This window comes from Gadus chalcogrammus, chromosome 7, assembly GCF_026213295.1.
Source record: "Gadus chalcogrammus isolate NIFS_2021 chromosome 7, NIFS_Gcha_1.0, whole genome shotgun sequence".
Lineage (NCBI taxonomy): Eukaryota > Metazoa > Chordata > Actinopteri > Gadiformes > Gadidae > Gadus > Gadus chalcogrammus.
This window is the reverse complement of record NC_079418.1, coordinates 7,395,621-7,421,025: the sequence shown is the minus strand read 5'-3', so window position 1 is coordinate 7,421,025 and position 25,405 is coordinate 7,395,621. Positions and strand designations below refer to the sequence as shown.

The 25,405-nt window shown below is 43.2% G+C and overlaps 1 protein-coding gene, 1 long non-coding RNA gene and 1 pseudogene across 3 annotated transcripts in view; 2 read left to right on the top strand and 1 right to left on the bottom strand.

The window, feature by feature from the left end:
* LOC130385937 (cholecystokinin receptor-like) overlaps positions 1 to 25,405 on the top strand; it is a 95,638-nt gene that overhangs the window by 64,129 nt on the left and 6,104 nt on the right. The window lies entirely within an intron of this gene.
* LOC130385454 (uncharacterized) lies at positions 2,945 to 5,316 on the bottom strand. 2 transcript variants are annotated; one of them, XR_008896015.1, is made up of 7 exons: positions 5,205 to 5,316; positions 4,839 to 4,961; positions 4,680 to 4,745; positions 4,381 to 4,469; positions 4,186 to 4,291; positions 3,919 to 4,022; positions 2,945 to 3,773 (listed from the first exon to the last, which is right to left on the bottom strand). It is a non-coding gene; the product is annotated as an uncharacterized LOC130385454 (long non-coding RNA). The 2 variants fall into 2 exon arrangements; XR_008896014.1 differs by having other exon boundaries at positions 4,839 to 5,316.
* Positions 24,228 to 24,346, top strand: LOC130386780 (5S ribosomal RNA; annotated as a pseudogene).

Here is a 25,405-nt window from a genome sequence, read left to right as displayed (position 1 = left end):
CCCCAGACAGCAAAATGTAATTGGGCCAGATTTGGCCCAGGTCTTGTTTATCATTTGGCGCAGATCCGCTAAACGGGTCTGGGCCGGTCTCTTTCTTTCCAACGGCCCAATGCCGGAACAGGTTGGAATTACGGATCAGGAACAGATCTGGGCCAGAACTGGCCCCGTACAGTTACTAATGCCATGACGTGTGGTGCGGATCTGGCCCAGATCCGCGACTCATATTTTACATCTGGGGCTCATCTGGCCCTGGTCTGTGATCCATATCTGGGGCTCATCAGGCCCTGGTCTGTGATTCATATTTAGGCTATGACAATTCAGGCCCAAATAAATACCCACACAATTTGTAATTTTCCAAATAATATGATTTATTTAGAAAGGCAAACAGTTATGTGCTGCGTGAACGAAAATGAACAATAATAAAAATCAGAACAAAATAAATTTAACAGACGCATTACGAGCCCTCAGTTGCTGGGTGCGTGCACGGCGGCCACCCCCGCGGTCGCAAGCCATCTGATGGTGTAATGATTGATTTCAATGTCGGTGGCTTTTTCCCCCACACGACTCTTCCTCCCTGCTCCTGTAAGATGCACAAAAAGCACACAAAAAGAAAGAAACAAAGAGTAAATATTAGATTTACAGATTTACAGAGACAAGCGCGCATTCATGCCAGTGGTGCGCGGGTTCACTTATAAACAGCACCTCTTAACGCGCCTATCAAAGGAAAACCCGAAGCAGCGGGTTATTTGGCACAGAGAAGACGATCGGCGACTGTTTTACCAAAGTTTAGTATGATATAGGCCTACTGTGCTCAAAAACACCCGCCCAAAATTATTGTTAACTCAGAAAAGATAATGCTAGCCCTTATGAACTCAACGTTATTGATATTGAACATCCCGCATCCTAAGTCAGCATAGATAACGTTGGTAACCCAGCAAACGATGCGATTAATATTAAATGCGGTTATAGTTGAGATAGGCTACGGTATAAGACTGGGTACCCCCAGCCCGTTCTGCCGGTGTTGTGCCGAATTTCGACCCCCCTGCATATTACGACCCCCCTTCACGGGAACGCGCATTCGCTTATTGTCAACGCCCCATACTTTCGTTTAGTTCGAGGCGCTCTTCCTTCTGACAATATCGGTCTAAATGAATGTTTATATTCTATCAGAACATCACAAGTTGAGCAACTTATCACAGAAAGCGATGGCATATTTTAGATTGTAAGTTTGAAGACGAACACATCGCAATGGAACCTCCGACGGCGACGACCCATGTACGCTACAACATTCACGATAATGAACTACGAGATCACTTAAATGCGTAATAGTTAAAAGTAATACATTTATGCATTATGTTATTTGCTCAATTTTGACAACCTCTTGGTAGCCTACCCTAGAAGGCACATTTAACTGTGACTGATCCAAAACTAAGGAAATCCTTTGCTATGTACAGACTCAGTGAGCACAGCCTCAGAATATACCCAAGGATATTGGGTATATTCGATATATATTCAATATATATTCAATGAATCCATTATATATTTTCGATATATTGAATAGATAGATACTAGATACATTCAATATCCAGCCAATTAAGCCTGCCAGATTCATCACCCCTCTCCTATTTCTTGTTTGCAAAGTCTGAGAAACGTATTGACGGTTGAGTGTTGAGTGTTACTGAAAAGACAACATTTTTTTCATTATGAAGTCTTCGGCTTTGAACTTCAGGTGACCTTTCGCCAATTATCACGAGAATTTAGGTGAGTGACAGGCAGCTCACAGGCCTGTGGTGGCCTGTGAAGGATATTGGATCTATTCAATATATATTCAATGTATCCAATATATATTTTGACTACATTGAATACATATTGAATATATATATATACTGGATATGTTCAACATCCAGCCAATTTAGCCTGCCATATGCATCACCCCCCTCCTATTTCTTGTTTGCAAAGTCTGAGACACTTCAAATTTTTTGGGCTTACATCGTTAGGTCACTGGATGTGACCGTATAAATTTCAGACGTGTAGTCACAACAGGGGACATTTGGCGGGGGGGGGGTGTATTTCGGCAGGCAATTTAGCCTGCCGTATTTCAACCCCCCCTCCTATTTCCTGTTTGCAAGGTCTGAGACACTTCAACATTTTTGGGCTTACATCGTTAGGTCACTGGATGTGACTGTAGAAATCAGACGTGTAGTCACAACAGGGGACATTTGGCGGGGGGGGGGGGGCGCCAAAAATAAGTCTTTTTTATTTTATTTTTTTGCATACTGTATTCATCTAACTTCAACTTCAATGTTTATATTACTTAGGCAATAAATAAATATTAGACAACATAACATGTAAAATAAAAGAGCGCCATTCTGACCGGAGAGGAGAAAGCTATCTATTTGCACATCACAATGTCAAAGAAACCTAAACACTCTGGCGCCCAGGGAAGGAAGAGGACAAAAGAAGAGGAGGAAAAATGGGAAAAATACAGAAATACAGTAACTTTAATTTGTTTATCTTTAACGTAGGCCTGGCTGGCTATAGCCAACTGGTCACTTTGTCTGGCTCTTGTTCACCTTTTTATCTTTATTTCTCTTGAGCTAACTGTTCCCTATACATAACTCCGCTTAATACGTGTCTATTGTTTTAATTTATTAAGCACTATGTGGTTTTATTATTTAGTAAATACAAATAATCTGCCAACAGTTGTCAGGGCGTAGCGCGTTGCCAAGCAACATGTAAACAACTTAACCTGACTGTAATGAATACGAAGGATGGCAAGAATGGGTTTCAAACGCAGAGCATAATAGTTTATTAACACAATTCCCAAGGAGGAGGCTGGATATGGGTCAAGGGACTGGCAGGGGGTCATACACAGGAAATTAGATGGGTAGGCGAAGTCCAGGCGGGGAGCAGGCTAGGAGTCGGAGACTACGTTAGTCAGGCAAACAGGTTGATGCACGGGTAATTCATTATATATAGGTAATATTTTGAAAAGGCACAGTACGGTTGTGGTGAAAACAAACAATACCTCACAAAGGAAAGGGTGAACTGAACTGAACTAAATAGAGGGAGTGATGTGCGTGCATGGGTGACTAGAATTGCTGTGATGTGATCTGAGGAGTGAGTTGCATTCAAGGGATTGGTGGCGTGATCAAGGGTGTTAGCTGGAAGTAGACTTTACACTGACATTGAGAACAAAACATTTATTAACACAATTCAAACATTCAGAACAAAACATTTATTAACACAATTAAAACAAATATAAACAATTTCTTAGAACAACATATGTAAAAAGAAAAAACAAAAAGCCAAACCAACTACAATAAATACAAAATAAGTACAATATATAGAAAATCAACAAAAGCTACCTGGTACACCGATGTACAGTATGTCACGCCCACCACTCCCACCTAGCGTGCCAGTGCCCTCTCTCTCCTGGCTGTCCTGTCTGTGTTACAGGCTAGACAGAGGTGTGGCGATTCCATCATATGTTTTGCACAGCTCTGATGATACCAGCGTTGGCACCGTTCACAGGAAATCGAAACAATTTGATATTGACAATATCAGTTGAAATGTTCATACTTGGTAAGTAGTTTTGGTAATTTGATAAGTGGCACCAACTCCTGTGCTATTAACACTGACAATACTGTTCATCTGATTGAAAATAAAGGTATATATATAATAAATTATGACATGTCTTACCCATTGTACGTCCTCGTCTGTTTCTGGATTGTCTGTCTGTCCACATTGGTGGCACACCTCAGTCAGGTCATCTAATAAAAGATCATGACTTTAGGTCATTATGTTCCTCATAATGACCTAAATTAACTGTAACAGTTGCTCTATATTACATTGTCTTTGCAAAGTAGCCCTAAAAAGAGAATTATAACTACATATTTTCATGGGGGAAATAGTTACCAGTATTCTCAAGGAGAGCAGTTGCGATTGCCCTTCGCATTTCCCCTACACCTTCTTGATGTATTGAATTTGCAGTTTTCACCTTTAAGGATACATTCAGCAAACTGGAAAAAAGCACAAGTTAAGACAAATTAATATTTTGATCTAAATGTGACAAATTACTGTTATGTTACCATTAAGAATGACATTGGCTTTGGATACATTGTCACTGACAGACAAAGTGTTAATTTTATTTAAATCATAGTTGGCCCATCCCCTAACACTTACTTTCAATACAAAGGGCCCGCAGGAGGTACTGTCAGTCTGACGAGGGTGTGGGACTGTGTCGCATCCCCATCTGGACACATTGATCCCCCTAAGTCTCATGAAGGCTCTGAAATATATGAAAAGTAACTGTAGTGGATTGCTATACACTCTGTATGAACGTCCCAATAGAAATCCAAGAGCAAAATCTCAGATTACCTTGTTACATCTTTGCACCTATTTATGTCGGTACTGGATTCCCCAAGAGGATCGAGTAAGAGAGCCTTTTTTTGTGATGGGATCATGACCTTTATTTTTTTTAATAATAAAAAATACATTAGCGGAGATCTATGCTACTAAAAGTCACACTGCAAATCACCTACACATACACATGGCAACACTGGAATTTACCACTTACTTTATGGCAAGTAGACTATATTGAATATAAGTATGTAAAATAAAATAAAGGATCGTAAGAGTAATTTACGACTTTATGTATGCCGCAAGATTTCACTTACAGTGAGTTTCCAGTGGTGGTTCTCATTGATGATCCCAAGGATGTACTTGTACATGTGTGGATCCAGCTAAAAGAATAAAAAGTTCCAATTATTTATGGAGTTCATAACTTTGTAGAGACACATCAGTTCAGTATTGGAGCAGGAAAAGCTTTCCCTAACCTTCACTTTTGGTTGTTTCCTTTTCCATATGTTGGACATCTCGAATGTGTCTATTGCCATAGCCCTGTCGGTTGACTTCGCATTAAAGTCTCGCACCAGTAGCTGCATGTAGGCATTCATGACCTGAAAGAAATAAAGACAAGAAAGATAATCAGTTAGATGAATAAAATGCTGTTTAATTACATGGGTAGGTCAAATGTAACACTTACAATGGAAAAACAGAGTACTAAAATGCTAATGATCCTGATAAATTAAACTGTACTATAAGTGATACCAGAGTAGTGATGTCAAAAATATATGCTCCAACAACATATATAACAACGTGAAAGTAGTTAGTCCTTTACTATGAGCAAGGTGAGGTCTTACCTCACTCTCAAACTCCATATCTGGAGCGGTTCTTGCGATGTCGGCAAAGAAGATTAGGTATGGCCCTATTTTTGAGAGCAGCACATAGACATCTGTTCCCTGCCAAGCTTCTTCTACATCTGCAATATTAAGGTATAATAAATACTGGAAGCATCCACATAATATTTAACATGTAGAAAACCATAACATTAGATTATAAATCACATGTTTATACATATATATAATGAACTTCAGCAAATCTCCAAACATTCATATCACATACATTTTGCTGGGTCTGTGACTGGGGATGCTGCTGGGGTGGATGCTGCTGGGGTGGATGCTGGTGGGGTGGATGCTGGTGGGGTGGATGCTGGTGGGGTGGATGCTGCTGGGGTGGATGCTGGTGCTGGGGTGGATGCTGCTGCTGGGGTGGATGCTGGTGCTGGGGTGGATGCTGGTGGTGGGGTGGATGCTGGTGGTGGGGTGGATGCTGGTGCTGGGGTGGATGCTGGTGCTGGGGTGGATGCTGGTGCTGGGGTGGATGCTGGTGCTGGGGTGGATGCTGGTGGTGGGGTGGATGCTGGTGCTGGGGTGGATGCTGGTGGTGGGGTGGATGCTGGTGCTGGGGTGGATGCTGGTGCTGGGGTGGATGCTGCTGGGGTGGATGCTGGTGCTGGGGTGGATGCTGGTGCTGGGGTGGATGCTGGTGCTGGGGTGGATGCTGCCACTGTGGTGCCGGCTAGCTTGAGGTTTCCCTTCAAATTTTGGGGGATGTGAGGACTCTGTGCATGGTGATGCTTCAGGTGGTCAATATTGATCTTTGGAAAGACAACACCATTCACGTCCACCAAGTCAGCACTTTTGTTCTCAACTGACAACACAGTGTATGGCCCCAGGAAATTGGGGTCCAGCTTGCCTCCTTTCCTTTGCCGGCTCCTAATGTTCAACCTCCAGACCATGTCACCAACATTGAATTTCTGCATCGATGATTTTTGGGACATCCTCTTCATCTTCTCTTGTGCTTTCTTGGTGTTCCCCTCAGCACACGAGAGAATTTTGCTGATATTGAGGGCAGAGTCGGTCAGGTTGTCTTTGGCCACAGCGTCCTCGACACTGCTGTCAATCTGAAAATGTATTTTAAGTTTATAGCGTGATATTTATAGAAAAGCTTCCACATTTATTAGTATTTCAGTCTGTAGTATTGAATATTTTGAGTAGTTAAAAGCCTGTACTAACCTGGTACTGCTCTGGGATCTGGGATGGATATCGCGCCTCTCTTCCAAACATCATATAGAATGGCGAGAAATTAGTGGTCATTTGTTTTTTTGTCCTTAGGTCAAACATTACCGCATCGAGATGCATGTCCCATTCCTTGGGGTTGTTTCCCACCAGTTTGCAAAGTGCTCTGAAGAGATGATACCATCAAAGATTGATTAATATTGCCTCGTCAGATTTTCACCTTTGAGCTTTTCAAAGATATAGCATAATAAAATAACATATTAGAACAACATTATTTTATAGTGAGTATTATTACAATTAAAACATAGAGATCATACCTCTGTATGGTTGCATTCATCCTTTCCACTAAACCATTGGTTTGTGGATGATACGGAGCACAAAGACTCCTTTTGATTTGCAATACTTCACAAACATTTTTGTTGAGCTGTTATTAGTAAAGAATGACAAGAGAAACAGTTAAGGACATTGTGTAAGAAAGTATTTAACCAATTTCATGAAATGACAAAACAAGCCAGCAGCACTTGTGACTTAATCCTGTGGTCCAGCTTATACTGTACATATGAAACCTACAGCATTTACAAACTCTGTCCCCTGGTCTGTGAGGACTCTCTTAGGTGCTTCAAATTGGTGCACAAACTTCAAGAGACACCCAGTGACTTCTTTTGCTGTCTTCGATGGAAGGGCATAAGCTTGTGGCCACTTAGTGAGGTAGTCCACCATGACGCAAATGTACTGGTTCCCTCTGTCGGTGACTGTCAGCTTCCCAATGAGGTCCATTCCGACCAGCTCAAATGGCTCTTTAACCAAGAAGAAATGAATGAATGACAAAAATATCTCCCTTTTTATATTTGGTTTTCCATATTTCATATAAATGTAAAATGTTTAATAAGGAAACATCGCATCAATCATTATGACTCATTATTATTGTTGAGACATACAAAACACAAGTTGTATTAGGAGCGTAATAGAAAAGAAAACATACTGTGATGGGTATATACTCCACCTCACGCTTTATGGTCGTTGTGTTGGCCTGGCATGGAACACACTGTGCCACCTTTATTAAAACAGCAATATTTAAAATGTTAAAATACAGAAATGTATATGATCTTCACTTGAAAAGGCTTGAATTTGGAATACTGTTGAAAAAAACCATTTAGTATAATCACCCATGAGTCAATCTCTGAAGACATGCCAGGCCAATAAAATCTGGCAGAGATGGCATCTCTGGTCTTTCGCTGCCCACAGTGCGCTCCGATACTGCTGCTGTGGAACTCTGCGAAAATTGCCTTTGCCTCCTCTTTTCCACAGACAACTTTGGTTGTACTGGCAGTAGATGTCGCCTTGCGACGCACATAATACAGTTCATTGTCTGTGAAATTGTAGAAAATTACTTTATGACAAAGACATGTAGGGCCTAGTTTATAACATTACAAAACAGAACGGCAACATTAACATTATAGAATAGTGAAACCTATAATATAGTTTAGTATAGTGTAATAGCCAATTAACCTTTTGTTTGGCTTTGTGTTTAATTTGATGCATACACCACCTGAGTGCATTGCAGTCAGGTGGTTTGCATGCCAACATACGGTTTCTGACCGTAATTAAAAATAAATAAATCTAAAAATCTAAAATTTGATCTCTGAATGGTGTACATTCAACACTCAATTCTTCCAGAGCAGGACCCTCACCTGGACATACAACATACTACACAGCTCATTAAAAGCAAGATTTTTGATCTCAGGTTTTAGTGTGTTAATTGTATCCCTCCTTGTCTGTGTCTGTTCTGTCTGCTGGTGGGTTTCCAGCTCTAGCTTGAGTCCCTGTGTACCCTACATAGCTTCACCTATGTAGGGTAGGCCTACACTATAAATATTTAGTGTAAATATTTGTAACATAATGATATTTTATTGAAACAACATTGATCTCACACATTTTTGTGTGACATTATAATATGAGCTATTTTTTTTCGTTCCTTGAATTTCACTCCGAAATTTGCATTACTTCTTGTCTCTCACCTTCAATGCGGAATAGAAGTGCCTTCTTGCGGAAAATATTTTTTTCCTGCTTGGACAAGCCCTCAGGATAAATGCATCTGCATTTATAATCTAAAATTTCGGAATATATTTTGGGATCCATCTTCAACACGTGCTTTGATTTATCATCTAAACTCTCGTAGATGTTTACCTAAAACTCTCGTGATAATTGGTGAAAGGTCACCTGAAGTTCAAAGCCGAAGACTTCATAATGAAGAAAATGTTGTATTTTCAGTAACAATCAACACTCAGCCGTCAATACGTTTCTCAGACTTTGCAAACAAGAAATAGGAGAGGGGTGATGAATATGCCAGGCTAAATTGGCTGGGTATTGAATATATCCAGTATATATTCAATACATCCAAAATATATATTGGATATATTGAATATGTATTGAATATATATTGAATATATCCAATATACTTCACAGGCACCACAGGACTGTGGTGGCATCTCTCGATGGCGAGGCTGTGCTCACTGAGTCTGTACATAGTAAAGGATTTCCTTAGTTTTGGATTTGTCACAGTTAAATGTGCTTTCTAGGGTAGGCTACCAAGAGGTTGTCAAAATTGAGCAAATAACATAATGCATACATTTATTACTTCTAACTACTACGTATTTAAGTGCTCTCGTAGTTCATTGTCGTGAATGTTGTAGCGTACATGGGTCGTCGGAGGTTCCATTGCGATGCGTTCATCTTAAAACTTACAACCTAAAACATGCCATCGCTTTTTGTGATAAATTCCTCAACTTGTGATGTTGTGATATAATATAAACACTAATTTTGACTAATATTGTCCGACGGAAGAGCTCCTCGAACTAAACGAAAGTATGGGGCGTTGACAATAAGCGAATGCGCTTTCACGCGTAGGGGGGTCGTAATATGCGGGGGGGTCGAAATTCGGCACAACACCGGCGATTTGAATTCGCGATTCCCGATCCGCTTTTACTGGGAATCACCAAGCAGGCTTTTCATCCTGCGGCTAGCGGCGTCCACCGCAGTGTAGCCCTAGCACAGTGCATGTTCGTGAGTGCGGTTAATGCCTATTGATTTTGGTGAATAACAAGCTAATCTCACAGATTCATCCATATGTTCCCATTAGTTGTGGACCTTTAAAATAACCTATGATTATCAGATAACTGTAGCCTAGCTCACCAGCTTGTCTGACTGGTCTCCGGTTGTCAAAATGACAGTGAGTATAAACTACCGGTAAGTTAGTAAACGTGTATGTTTAATATGATTAGAAGGCTCCAACATCATTGAACTTTTAAAATGTATTTTCATTTTAGAATGCACTTACCAATTGCAAAGACGGTTCAAGTAGTGTAGTCGTCAGTCGAGTAGCCTACTACTCTGCGAAGTACTGACTTGCTGGGAAAAAAACGTTGTCACGTGACTCGCGTTCTGTCTGCGGAGCTGCGCCGTGTCAGGCCCGCACCCACAGGACGGACTAAATTCAATTCTGGCGCGTCCGGTCTGCCCAGCTGCCCCGCGCAGCTGCCCCGGATCAGGTCCGCACCGGTCGTACGGGCTGTCAAAGATCAGCGCTACAGACAGGTCTGGCGCAAAGTTGGTGCAGATCTGCAAAATGATTGTGACTGCTAGGCGAATCTGCTGATTCGAGGACGGATCTGGCATGGCCATGTTGCAAATCTGTATTAATTGCTAAATAAATTGGAATTAGCCCTGCCGTTCAAACAATTACAATCAAGTCAGGCCTAATTAAAAACAGTATTGCTATGAAAATAATTAGAATGTGACAGGTGAAATGTTTATTCAGCTGTCTAGGGAGCTTTGCCAAATAGGTGGTCGAGTCTCAGCGATGGCAGATCTGGCTCTGTTAGAGGACCTCAACACACGTCTAAGACGAGAGAGTTTTTCGAGACCGCGCCGATTTTTTTATGGAGTGCGATGAATGGCTCTCGAGTCGTTTTCCAAGGCATCTCCTGATGGAGCTATGCAATGCTTTGGAGCCACAGTTAAGGCGAGAAACTAGGCGATCAAACGCAATACCTGTGCGTGCCAGTGCAGGTGTGCTCTACCTTGGGGTTTTTGGCCTTTCAGCGGGAGATCGGGGACAGGTCTGGTATTTCCCAGCCTAGTATTAGCCGAACCATGCCAGCAATTTTGCCAGCTATAATGTCCCTCTCCGAACGTTATATTAAATTCCCATATAATAACGATCAGCAAACTGGAATCAAACAGGATTTTTATGCTATTGCTAGGTTTCCAAATGTGATTGGTGCGGTTGATTGTACCCATGTACGTATGAAGCCACCATCTATTAATGATTACGCGTACATCAACCGCAAAAGCTACCATTCAGTTAATGTTCAGATTATTTGCGATGCCAGAATGTCAATCCTGAACATGGTAGCCCGATGGCCTGGGGGCACGCACGATTCTTTTATTTTCCAAAATAGCAACGTTGGGCATCGTCTACATCAGGACGCACTACATGGTCAGAGTCATCTCCTCGGTGAGTTACGCTGCAGTCACACTTTCTTTTCTCTTGAAAAACGTTTAAGACATCGCACTAAAAGTTTGATGTGATTCATCTAGGTGACAAAGGCTATGCCCTGAACGAGTACCTAATAACTCCTCTGGCTCATCCGAACACGGATCAAGAGCGCAACTTCAACAGCGCTCACACGCGCACAAGGGAAACAGTGGAGCGATGTATAGGCCTACTCAAGGGCAGGTGGATGTCCATCGGGTCAGCGGGGGGAACGTTGCTCTACAGCCCAGAAAAGACCTGCAATATTATTTTAGCATGTGGGGTTCTGCATAATATTGCCGTCAATCAAATGCCGTCAGTTCAAGGCTAGGGTCCACCCGGCCTCCTCCCCTTTCTTGCTTGGCCCGCTTCACAGCCGCAACACGTTTTTTGGTGTTGAGCTTCATGTCGGACCATTTTTTCTTCACCTTATTCTGAATAAAATAACTTTAACGCAATGCAAACAATAGCATATATGTGAAATGTTTTAAGATGGATAACAGAAATTTTACATTTAATTTATTATTTAATTAATTGAATTAACAAACCTTCCATAGCCCGATGAACATTGGAAACACTATTCACTGCAACAGTTATTTCCTTCCATATAGCATTATTTTGCTTGCCTTTAATGCCAGCTTTTAGGCTACCAAACAAAACCAGACGGTTCGCATCCACCAGTGACACAAGCGTCTCCATTTGGGTCTCGGAAAAAATCCTCTTTTTTTTTACCGTTGGACGTTTCTCCATGTCGTAAAAGTTAGGGGCGAGACTTCTGAAGACGTGCTTTTATATGGGTGTGTTACGTTAATTACGGTCGATCTCAGCCGCCGTATTTATCAACACCAAGATCCTTCGTACGCTGGGATTGGTGTGATACGAAAGTTTCGTGAATCTCACGTGGGTCCTATCGTAAGATGAATCATGCGTTCAGATTTGCGCTCCTTTCTACGTTTGTTTGATAAATGAGGGCCAATAGGAGGAAGTGTTTGGGAGGAAAAGATGAAAGAGGTGAGTGAGATTAGTGAATCACAGGGTAAACAAGCTGAATCTGGGGAAACAGTAGAAGGTAAGGCAGGTGAAGCCAGTGACAGTGAGATGCAGGGGCGAGAAGAGGGTAGGTCAGGGCGGAACAGGTAGAAGAAGAGGAGATTATGGTGGAGGAGGAAGCAGCAGAAGGAAGGCCAAAGCCTGCAACAAAACGCAGAGTGCAGGCTAAAAACAAAAGCATTGATGCAAAGGCAAGCAGGTTGGGGAAAGACAGGCAGACTGGTAAAAACAAACCGCACAGACAGACAGTGACAGTGGAGAGGAATGTCTCTCAGATGACAGTGACATCTTAGACATGGAAAAGTAAGTTGTAGTCAGCAAATGAAAATATATTCATCTGAGAGATTTAAGTCCTTTCTTCAGGGCACCAAAAATGTAAAAGGAGTTAAGCTCGAGGAACATTTCCCAGACATTTCAGCATTCTATGTTTCTGCCCGATTTTATGCTAACAACAGACTTGAATCTGGCATTACAGACCAAGAAATATACAGACTGAGGAAACTGGTGCTGAAAGCAAGAAGGCAGATGAACAGCAATGAGCGTAGATACTCGTAATGTGTGTCTTAACTAAATCATTTTTTTAATTTCTTTATTTCGTTTTAAATATCCCACTCATGACTGAGGTTTTTAGTATGGGAAGTCTTAATGTTAACGGAGCAAGGGAGACAAAAAAAAGGGCACTCATTCATGAAACTTTTAAAACAAAACAAATGTATGTCCCCCTTATGTGTAAAATTATGCCCACTGGTTTTAGTGATCATCCTTTGATTGTATGACATGTTTTAATTAGAGATTTTAAGCAAAGAAAAATTTTAAGCTCAGATTGGCATTTTAACTCTGTTAAAACTCACAATAAAAACTCTGTTAAACTCATTTTAACATTGGACGGAAAGTTTAAGGATGTTTTGGGTTATTTTTGGGGTGTTTTTAGGCAGACAAAGGGGGATTTTAGTAGTCTTAGGCAGTGATGGGACCAATGAAAGACTCAAATTCAACTTCTATGTCAGCAGCACATAGGCCTGTCACGATAATACATTTTTCAGGGCGATTAATTGCGCAAGACATTATTGCGATTTTCAACTAATATAATGATAATAAAGTACGCCCTTTCGAAGATTTATAAACTTTTATTTTTAAAGAACACTGGAACTAGACGTCTGGAAGACATTTAAAATATCCAGAATAAATTAACAAAATAAATAAAATTGAAACGGATGTAGGATGTAAACAAGATTGCACTTCAAAAATAATAAACATGTGTAACGCCAGGGCCCTGTACCACGAAGCTCGCTTAGAGGGTTAGCGAGGTATGTTGAGCTCCAAGCCTGGGTTAGTTGTACCACGAAAGTCGATCTCTTTTAGCGTCGCTGTATCACCATGGTGACTTATGCTCGCAACCAAACCTGGTCGGGAGCAGTTTTTCGGCTTAGTCTAGCCGGAGATCGGCTACTTAAATCGGCGTGCGCAGCTTCCTAGCCCCTCCTCTGACAATGGCGTCACCATTTGTGGGTGTTCCCGTGGACCCCAGCGCACTTCTCGTACAGGCGTCTCTCCGGAGACAGAGGGTTTTACGGGACAGAACCGATCCCTTGGCATCGTCTGACGATATTCAGATTTCAGACTTTATTGTCATTGTGCAAACAACGAAATTGGGGTTCTTCATGAGAGATACAGAATCTCATCAGAGGGTGTTCGTTATTTGATCGTCCTTTTGGACCTTATGTAGACAATGATTACTGTTGCGCATTGTGTCTCCGTGACAGAGTGCTAGAGTGGAGGTAGCGCGTCAGTCTGGAATTTCTGCGCGGGGGTTCGACTCCCAAGTGACGCAAATTTATGTGAAGCTTAAAAAGTCCTAATTCTCATGCATATGGAATACTTATTCACTAAAGCTTATGGAATTATATTTTTGTGCTTATTTCGAACTCTAACCCATATTTTCAAGGCCGTGCTGGCACCACATCTATGGGGGTAAAATGCATGATGATAGACCGGCGAATTTGAACCCCGGTCGCTGGCGTTCGGGTCTTATACTAATCCACTACGCTACAGCCGCTACCTCTCAGCGGTCGAAAACATGCGATACATTTCTTAAATAGGGTGTATTTAAAGTGAATTCCCTGAATGATAGAATAAGGCAGGATGGACGTTGCTTATGCATCTTTAAATCATCATCATTCTATTTGGATTAATGGCGAACAATTCTGCATTTGGCATAGTTATTTTACAGACAATATGCAGAATCTTTTCACTTACTCATATAGACTGCTTGATCTATCGTAAAGGTGAGAAAAATTACGCAAAAAACGCCCCTTTCACGTGAACGCGCACTGAACCTAAAGCGGAAAACCTGGTTCAACTAATTGAATCTCAAGTGAGCTTCGTGGTACCATTTAACTCTGATTGCGAGTTGCGGCTCTGTCGAGCCAGGTTTTCCCAAGAAAGCCTGGGTATGTTCAGCAAGCTTCGTGGTATACCCCCCAGGGCTCTGCCTCCCATACAGACCATGCAACAACTGACAACTAACACGTTACTCGTTGTTCCCTGTAATTATGAGCCCGATTTCAATCCAAAATTTGTTAATTAGGCCTATTCTACTAAATATATATAATATATATAAATATATATAATGTATATAACGCCGGTCGTTATCGGGAAAATAAGCCCCGACTGTCACGGTTAGCGGGTGGCAGGCAGGCAGGTAGGACCCAATAGCAGACAGTTCGGGTAAAGGATAATTTATTAACGCAAAAGGCAAGGAACACCGAGATCACAGGTGACGCGGGTAACACAGGGAACACCGGGAACACAGGTAACTCACAGGACACAACTCTCCACGAACTACAATGATCCGACAACAGGAACAAAGGAAAGACAAGGGCTTAAATACCAAACACAGGGCACGCAACGAGGAACAGCTGAAACACATTAGGGGAGGGAGCAGTAATCACACAGGAGGGAAACTTGACAGGACATGGGGAGAAACAAGACAGAGATAACAAAGTAAAATGGGAAACACACCAAAACAAGGCAAGGAAACGGACGTAGACGTGAACACGGCCTTACCGGACTATTATCTATGCAAGTGAACGGAGCGTTCCAAGGCATTGAGAAGACCCGTGTAATAAATGCCTATAATATTTCTGTTTATGGCATCGATTTCTTCTCAGATTAGGCCAATTAAGCAATGATTTAAAAAAAAGAGGGCAAATGGAAATTATTGCGGTCGGCAAAAAATTATCGCTCATTATAATTTATCGCGCAATTAATTGATTTATTGCTTATCGTGACAGGCCTAGCAGCACACCCTCAATGTCTCACAGGACATCTATGATCTATGAAGAACTCGGAGACTGTTATAGTGGAGCTGGAAAAGATGAGAGAACGGGGAGAACGTCTGGAGAACGGGGATATATTGAAATCCTCAAAGAAAAAAAGCTAGCTTTAGCTAACCTGCTGGACACCAAAGTACAAGGTGCATTAGTCATTGGCATGGAGCCGCAGGCCAGGCTCTCATTAAAAACATCCAACAAGTCTGCAGATACAATTTCCCAGTACGCTTTATAAAATTCCACTGTCAGACCGTCGATGCCTGGAGCCCTCCGCTCCGAGTTCAGACCCTCTCTGAGATGGACGCTCCCTCTAGCTTCTTCTTCGGCCTGGAGAGGAAGAACGGACAGAGGCGTGTAATCCACACATTGCTCTCAGACACAGGCCAGGAGCTGACAGAGCCAAGGCAGATAAGAGCAAGGGCTGTTGAGTTATATTCCTCCCTCTACTCTTTGGAGTATGAGGAGAAGGACACACTGGAAGGGTTCTGCAGTGGGCTACCTCAGGTCTCTATGGAGACCAACGCACAGCTAGAGAGGCCTCTGCACATTGAGGAGCTTCTAGCCGCCTTGCAGAGCATGCAGGGGCGGAGGGCTCCAGGCATCGACGGTCTGACAGTGGAATTTTATAAAGCGTACTGGGAAATTGTATCTGCAGACTTGTTGGATGTTTTTAATGAGAGCCTGGCCTGCGGCTCCATGCCAATGTCCTGCCATAGAGCAGTTATTATGCTTCTACCAAAAAAGGGGAATTTGCAGGATCTAATGAACTGGCGGCCTGTGTCTTTGCTTTGTGTGGATTACAAGCTTCTGTCCAAAGCCTACAGGCTGGGGGAAGCAATGGAGCAGTCCATCCATCGGGACCAGACGTACTGTGCCCGGCAGCTCCATGGCAGACAGTGTCTACCTGATTCGGAATGTCTGGGAGGTCTCTATTGGCATTTATAATGATTTGATTTTTAGACCAGGAAAAGGCATTTGACCGCGTTGAACACACCTTCCTCTGAAAGTTATGGAGAAATTTGGGTTCAGCGCTGGTTTCATAGCCAAGATCAAAGTTTTGTACAGTGAGGCTGAGAGTGTGCTGAAATTTAACGGGGGTCTGTGTGCTCCTTTTAGAGTGTGTAGAGCCATCAGGCAGGGCTGTGCTATGTCCGGGATGCTCTATGCACTCTCCCTAGAACCCCTCCTCAGCAAAAAACGCTCCAATCTACAAGGTCTGGTTTTACCTGGTTTTAATGGGAATGTTGTTTTATCTGCATACGCTGATGATGTCATTGTTTTGACTAGGAACCAAAGAGATGTGGACATTTTAACAAGTATTATTAGTGACTTTACAGCAACATCAGAAGTGAGGGTTAACTGGAGGAAGAGCGAGGCCCTCGCTGTCGGTGACTGGCGTGGCGGTCTCCCAGTTCTTCCCAAAAATTTGACCTGGAGGAGGGATGGTTTAAAGTACGTTGGTGTTTTTCTTTGGAAGGAAACGATAGTCCAGAAGAACTGACAGAAAAAAAAAAAAAAAAAAAAAAGGAAATGGCTACTGCCGCAAATGTCCTATAGAGGTAGAGTTTTGGTTTTAAATTATCCAGTAGCCTCCCAACTGTTGCACCGTCTTGGATGTGTTGACCCTCCCTCAGGCTTACTGGCCCAAATTCAAAGGAAGATGGTGGATTTTTATCTGCCGTTTTTATCTAGAGAAGAGGGGGCACAGGGCCTCATCCACCTGGCCAGTAGAACAGCCAGTTTTAGAATTCAGTTTTTACAAAAGTTTCTGTCTGGACCGACAGACTTGGTTTAGAGGAATATGGCCAGCTGCATTCTCAGACATGTAAGTAACAATGCTGGGGCCCTGGGCACTCTGCTGGAACTTCGATCGCACCGAGTGGCTGGGAGAATCCTGGAGCTCGGAGGCTGTCCATTAAAGAGAAAATACTTCTGATGGACTACAACCTAGGGAGAGCCACACCAGACCCTGCTGACCCCTTCTCTGATGTCCACCTGAGTCCCCTGGTAGGCTCTCAGTAAACAGGACTGATAAAAAAACTGTCTATGCAAACTGCGTGAAGCGCAACAACCGAGCCGGGCTAAGCAATCGCCCCCCCCACTGTGTGGACCAACAGGGTAGGGGGCCGCAATGGGCCCGGCGCACAGTGGAAGTCGTTTTATAAAACTCCCCTCCAGAAGCGGACTGCCGACCTCTAGGGGAGAATTTTACATGGCGCCATCGCCTCAAATTCTTTTATTTCTGTTCTTAATCCAGCTGTTTTGAGCATGTTCCTTTTTGTAATCTCCGTGAGACTGTTTTTCATGTTTTCATGAGTGCAAGAGGCTCACACAGTTTTACAGTCTTTTAGCATTGGTTTTTAATTTGTTTGGTGTCAATTTCTCTGAGAATGGTTTTATCATGGGGGATGAGTACAAAAAAGAAGGAAAAGACAAGTGCCAATTATTAAATTATCTCTCGGGGGAAGCAAAAATGGCAATCTACATTAGCAGAAAAAAACGTGTGGAAAACAAAGAAGTACAGGATTCACGCACAGTCTGGCTCTGCAACATCAGAGCCACGCTGTGGCTAGAGTTCAATATTGGAGATTTGGACACAAAAAAAAAAAATCGCTGTTGCTATAAAAACATTGTCTTTTCTGTTGTGGAGGATGACTTGCTGTTTGCACACATTTTTAAAAGATAATTAATTTTTAAATGAAAAGACACGCACAAATTGCGCTTTATTAATGTTCATGGAATATAACTAATGTGTAAATAAAGTTGGTTTGTAAAATCAAAAAATCTCTCTCTCCATCTCACTTGCAGTCTATCTCTCTCTCTCTCTCTCTCTCTCTCTCTCTCTCTCTCTCTCTCTCTCTCTCTCTCTCTCTCTCTCTCTCTCTCTCTGCCTCTCTCTCTCTGTCTCCCTTTCTCTTGCTCTCGCTCTCTCTCAGTCTCTGGCTGAGCTATTCTTAATTAAGCTCAGTGTGTGGAGAAGGGAGTTCTAAGAATCTATTGACCTCCAGCTCTATACAAATGTGTGAGTCAGTGAGTTATGGTCCAAATCTATTTTCTTTTTGTGGGCCTTTAGGTTTTATGTATTTTATTTTTGTGTGGTCGCCTCTAGTGTGTGTGTGTGTGTGTGTGTGTGTGTGTGTGTGTGTGTGTGTGTGTGTGTGTGTGTGTGTGTGTGTGTGTGTGTGTGTGTGTGTGTGTGTGTGTGTGTCTGATTGTTTATATCGGGTATGTGTGTGTCTTACTGTGTACATTTGTCTTTCTGTGTGTGGGGGAGGGAGGGGTGGTGTGTGTGTGAGACCTTTGTGCTGATTATAAAACCCATTTGTTCAATGCACAGTGATACAAAAGATATTAGCGATTCAAAAAGAAAAATCTGGGACTTAATGAAAGTTTGCCTTGCATTTATTTAAACCATTAAAGTAATCAGACTTGGAGGTCTGGGTGTGCTTTGGGTTTGCTGGTCCTCATTAATCAAAGGCCCAAGGCAGAGATAGAACTTAGTGTGCTAACACTGAAAATGGTGTAAATTATCACACTGGCTAGCTTATCTTAAAGGGTAATCTTCGGTGTAACACTCATAATTCATTTTTCTTTCTTTCTGAAAAAAATAATACTATGTTCTTCTTTTACACTTGAAGTTAGATTTTTTTGGGGCAAAATAGAACAACGTTGTTTTTTAATTTTTCACTTGAAATATCGTTTTTTGCATCGATGGTGTCATCTCTCATCGATTACAGAATTCCTTAAACTGACTATAGGTCAGTTTAAGAGAGGACCCTCGTCACCTGGTCTAAAGGCCTGATTCCACCGGACGCGTTACGGCAACGTTACGGCTGCGGCACGTCTTGGCCGCGGTCACCGCAGCAGATAGGTTCCACTCTAATCAATGAGACCATTTCCACCGGGCGCGGCTGCGGAACGTCTCAGCAGCGTCCCAGGAGCGGCTCGCCGTGCCGCAGCGCTGTCATTCCGTAGCATTTCTATTTTTGCCGCAAGCCGTTGCAGAACCGCGTCAATTTCAACAGAGCAGATCGAGCAGGGCAGGAAGTGAAAAAGTAAAAGCCATAGAGCATCCGGTCAATTTTCAAAATAAAACACAATACTCAGCTCATGTAGCCTATCACAACGTAATTTATGTATCAAATCATAATTTTTATAAGGGCAACGGCCGGAAGGTCAAAGCGTGGCATTTAATTGCAGTCGTTTTGGGAGTGAAAGTTGAGTACATTAGGTTTCGGAATTATCGCGTGATCTCGTGATCTTGCGTGAATACGGCTGGCTCGCAACGCACGTTGCGCTGCCATAACGCGCCCGGTGGAAATGCAAGCAGGGCAGAGTCGCAGCCGTTCCGTGCCGCAGCCGTAACGTTGCCATAACGCGTCCGGTGGAATCCCCGGGTAAGTCTGATTGGGCTCTAGGGCTGAGGGAGGCGGCACACCTGTTACTCGTTAACCATCAGTGGTCAGCACACCACTCTGTGTCCTCATCTGGAGGAGTTCGCTTAAAGTCACCCTTTCTCACGCTCTCACTAGCTGCGTTTCCGTCCCCCTGATTTTATGCGAATTTTGAAGTATCGAATCAGTAAACGGTGATGGAAACACCAACATTTGCATAAAAATCCTCAAATTTGCAAAAAAAGTTTATCCGCTCGCTTGAGGTGGGTTTTGAGAAATGCAAAAGAGTAAATGCGCAAAATGGGAGATGGAAATACGCTTTTCGAACATTGAACACAGGACTGACAACGTCCTTCCGATTTCCGCATAACGACCGGCCATAGCAACCCTGCCGACATCAACTTGTTGCGTCATCATATATATTTTATAGCGTTTGTATACATAGACATCCAATATCATATATATATATGATATAGGATGTCTATGCTTGCATATCCTTTAATTATACCGTGTCCATTAATCCCTGATATATGGACACCTAGTAATTCCAGTCATGTATCCTTTAAATACATCCATGGATCAGATGGCCAATGTGAATAATAGATATGTGTGGACCGCTGAAGACGTAAAACTTTTCCTTGCTCTCATCGGAGAAGAAAAAAACATTACAGCTGGTTTGGATGTAAAACAACGCAATTCCACTATATATCAGGGCCCAAGAGAGGATGTTATCAAAGGGATACGACAAGCCCTGGAATGTTTGTAGTTTTTCCGCTCCAACCACTTGATGGAAACGCACCTAATTTGAATTTCTTTTTTGCAAACTTTCGAAAGATTCGCAACACCTTTTAGATGGAAACGTGACTACTGTCTTCTGTCTTTTATCCTCTCTCTCTCTCTCTCTCTCTCTCTCTCTCTCTCTCTCTCTCTCTCTCTCTCTCTCTCTCTCGTCGTACGCCTGCGTGAGCGAATGTGAGCGAGAGCTGCTGAGCGTTTGGCGTGGTGAGTGAGTGATTTTTCTAGCTTTATTATTGTCTATTTTTTTTTGTTTTTTTTGTATTAAGTAGCCTCTCTAGTTGGATCGGTTAGCTTGTGTTTGTCATCTTTGTTTGGATTGTTCGTGTAACTTCGTTAACGTTAAAATCGTTACCGGCCTGGCAGGGCATAATGCCCGCAGGTATGAGTTCGGAGGCGGGTGGGGAAAAGCTTTCACGGCAGCATGGCGTAAAGCTCTCCCCCGCTGCGCAGGTGTCCGTGGAGGAGTGTTGCTTGGCGATTGGGGAGAAAGTGGGGTGTAACTCCGTTAAGTTTGCCTAGCGAATGAATAGTGCGGTGGTCAAGGTTAATAGTGTCGTGGAGAGTGGAGTAGTGATTCGCGATCTATTTACTCAAGTTCTGCCGCTTGCAAGTCCAGCCAGAAGGGTGGTAATTGCGAACGTTCCTCCGTACATAAGCAACGAGGCGTTGGGGAGAGAATTGAGTCGGTACGGACAACTGGTGTCTCCCATAAAATTGGTAGGACTTGGGGGGAAGTCCCCCGTGTAAAGCACGTTTTTACCCACAGAAGGTACGTTTTCATGATCCTAAAGAATAATGAAGCTGATCTCAATTTAGTCTTGAAATTCAAGGTAGAATTTTTTTATTACACAGTCTTTGCCACTTCGGACTATTTGAAGTGTTTCAAGTGCGGACAGGAGGGGCACTTTGCCCGTTTTTGTGCATCATCGAGCGGAGGTGCGGGGGTTCCCCCGGCGTCTGCCGCTGACGGGGTCCCTCCGGTGGCTGTCCCCAAACCAAAGGGACTGACCGGTTATTGTTTTTATACACACTTGGCGAAGTAATAAGCCAATGTGATAGTGATGAGTATTTATTTTTAGGAGGTGATTTTAACTGTACTGAAGATTCTAGGTTAGACAGGAATCACCTGGAGCCTCATCCTGTCTCTCTGAGGCGACTCACGTCTAACGGCGTCTTGTGAGTTGAGGGACGTGTGGAGAAGTGTCCATGGTATTCAGAAACAGTACACCTGGGCTCACACAAAAGACAATGTTTTATCACTAGCTAGGCTAGATAGGTTTTATTGTTTTAAGCACCACCTCAATATTTTTAGAAGCAGTTTTATTATTCCTGTTGGTTTTACTGATCATTGTATGGTACATTGCTCAGTTTTAATCAATAAGGTAAAAACAAAATGTGCTTTTTGGCATTTTAATACTACTCTTCTGGCTGATAGGAATTTTGTAGAGTTTTTTTTTTTTTTTTTTGGGTTGAGTACAGGAAGTGTAAGGGGGATTATACCTCCTTACAACAGTGGTGGGATGTGGGCAAGTGCCGGATCAGACAACTATGTCAACAGTATACTCTCAATGTTAGCAGGGACAGAGCCAGGTCAATGAGAGAGCTGGAGATTGAGTTAGTGGATCTGCAGTCTCTTGCAGAGTCCGCAGGAGATTGAGGCCATATTGAGGCACTCACAGTAAAAAAGACAGCTTTGAGCAGTCTGCTGGGCGTCAAAGCACAGGGGGCGCTGGTCAGGTCCCGTTTTATGGATGCAACGCACATGGACGCCCCATCACATTACTTTTTCAGCCTTGAGCGCCAGAATGGTCAAAGGAAGATCTTCCATTCTTTGCGTACTGACACCGGAGCAACTGTGTCTGATCCTGATGGAATATGCAGGTATGCAGCAGGATTCTATAAGGAGCTGTACAAAAAAAATGACAGAGATATTTCTGACAGAGACCTGCCATTTTTTGAGGGTCTTCCTCAGGTCCAGCCCAACAAAGCCCTTGAGGAGGTCCTAACTGCAGAGGAGCTGCAGGCTGCAGTTCTGGGTTTGAAAAGTGGCAGGGCTCCTGGCATTGATGGTCTGCCTGCAGATTTTTATAAGTCTTTCTGGTCACTCATTGGTGGAGACGTCGGTGATGTCCTTAGAGACAGTCTGGCCTCAGGGTGTTTACCTTTGAGCTGCAGGAGGGCCGTCATCACGCTGCTTCCTAAGAAGGGTGATTTGCAGCAACTTAAAAACTGGAGGCCAGTCTCTCTGCTGTGCACAGATTATAAGTTGTTGTCCAAGGTATTGGCTACAAGGCTGGGGAAGGTGATGGCGGAGGTGATCCATGTTGACCAGTCCTATTGTGTGCCTGGCAGGCTGATCACTGATAATGTCATGTTGATTCGGGATATTTTGGAAGTCTCTTGGGAGTGGAGACTGGTCTTATTTCCATAGATCAGGAAAAGGCTTTTGACCGGGTTGAACATCATTACCTGTGGCACACGCTGCAGCTTTTTGGTTTCAGCCCTGGTTTCATAGCCATGATCCAGGTTCTGTACTGCAACATTGAGAGTATGTTGAAGATCAACAGTGGTTTGAGTGGCCCTTTTGAAGTACAGAGAGGTGTGAGGCAGGGATGTAGTCTGTCGGGGATGCTGTACTCCCTGGCCATAGAACCTCTACTCCATAACATAAGGAAAAAATTGTCAGCTGTAGTTTTCCCAGGGGGAAATTGTTGTTTTAAGATTTCTGCTTATGCTGATGATGTGGTGGTTTTTATCAAGAATCAAAGAGACGTCTCTATCATGGAGGATATTATAAACAACTTCAGCGTAGTTTCATCCGCAAGGGTCAACTGGGCTAAGAGTGAGGCATTGGCAGTCAGCAAAGGTGTAGCCACAGGTGTAAAGTTGCCAGGTGGGCTAGTGTGGAAAAGGGGTGGGATAAAGTATTTGGGTGTGTTTGTTGGAAGCAAGGATTACATGAAAAAAAATTGGGAAAACACATTGGAAATAGTTGAGGGAAGGGTCAGGAAGTGGAGATGGATCTTTCCCAAGCTATCATATAAAGGCCGGGTGGTGGTTTTAAATAATCTGGTATCTTCCATGTTGTGGCACCGGCTAACATGTGTCGACCCCCCACCTGATCTACTGCCCAAGGTGCAGGCTATTTTGGTGAATGCGTTTTGGGACAAACTCCATTGGCTACCCCAGAGCCTCCTGTACCTCCAGAAGGAAGACGGCGGACATGGACTTATGCATCTGGCCAGCAGAAGAGCCACTTTCCGGCTGGAGTTCATCAAAAGATTTCTAACAGGGTCCAAGGACTTGGTGTGGAAACCCCTGGCATGTTCCATTTCAAGACGTGTTGGTGAATATGGATTGGATGCATCACTGTTTTTACTAGATTTGAGCCCTTGTGTTTTTAACAACATTCCTGATTTTTACCGTAGTGTTTATAACGTGTGGACTCTTTTTAAGAAGGAAAGGGTTGTTTGCCCCGCCTCGTTGTACTGGCTGCTCAATGAACCAGTGCTTTCGGGGGGACGATTCTCAAGGCATGCCACCTTCGGACCAACGTTCCAAGGAATGTTTATCAAATCCAAGGTCACAACTTTGGGGCAGGTGGTGGAGCTGGCCGGGCCAGACCTGGAGGATGCCGCAGCCTTGGCTGAACAAATTGGGATGAGATCAATGCGGCTCGTCCAACAAGCACTGGACCATTGGAGACAATACCACCCTGAACACGCCCGATCTCATCTGATCTCGGAAGCTAAGCAGGGTCGGGCCTGGTTAGTACTTGGATGGGAGACAGCCTGGGGATACCTGGTGCTGTAGGGCGGCAGTAGCTCAGGAGGTAGAGCGGGTTGGCTGCTAACCTGAAGGTTGTTGGTTCAATCCCCGGCTCCTCCTAGCTGAGTGTCGAGGTGTCCCTGAGCAAGGCACCTAACCCTAACTGCTCCCGACGAGCTGGCTGTCGCCTTGCATGGCTGACTCCGCCGTCGGTGTATGAATGTGTGTATGAATGGGTGATTGTGTGGCAATATTGTGAAGCGCCTTGTGACCCTGCTCTGTGAAAGGCGCTGTACAAATAAAGCTTACTTACTTACTTACAACAACTGACTGGAAACAAGTGTGTTCTTCTAAGGACGTTTTACAATGGTTTTAGAGTTCCTGACGGTGACGATCCTTTCCCTAACCTTGATATTGTCCCTGATTTTAAAGACTGCACTGGCACGTTTTTAAATACAAGGAAAATTGGTTTTAGTGACTTAAAAGGTAAAGTTGCGTACTCCCTCTGTGTAAAGGTTTTGAACAAGACAAAGTTGAATGGTCGAACAGACAGTCCCTGGAGGGCTCATTTTGGTGTGAAGGAGGATGTGAGGCCTGAGTGGAGGGCACTGTACAAACCACCATTGGTCAAGAAGATTGCTGATTTACAATGGAGACTTTTACATGGAATAGTGGCTGTTAACTCTTTTATCTCGCTTTTAAATCCCAGTGTTTCTAATGTTTGTCCCTTTTGTCCACAGAGGGAAAACATTTTTCACTGTTTTTTAGAATGCCCCAGACTTTCCACTCTTTTCCCCTTTTTAGAGATGCTTTTCATGGCTTTTGGGGAATCTTTCCCGAAATTGTTTTTTATTTTTGGTTTTAAATATAGGAAAAACTGCAGTAACAAATGTGAACTTTAAAATGTTATAATTGAGCAATCAAAAATGGTTATTTATATAAGCCGCAAGAGAAAGGTTGAGTCCAACCTGGTCGTTTTTTTAAAGGTGTATTTGGTCAGAAGTCTGAGATCAAGAATCTTAATAGATTACAGATTCTACAGGGAAATGAAAGATCTAGAGACTTTCAGCAGAAGGTGGTGTTGTGGAGCAGCTCTGTGCGAGGTGG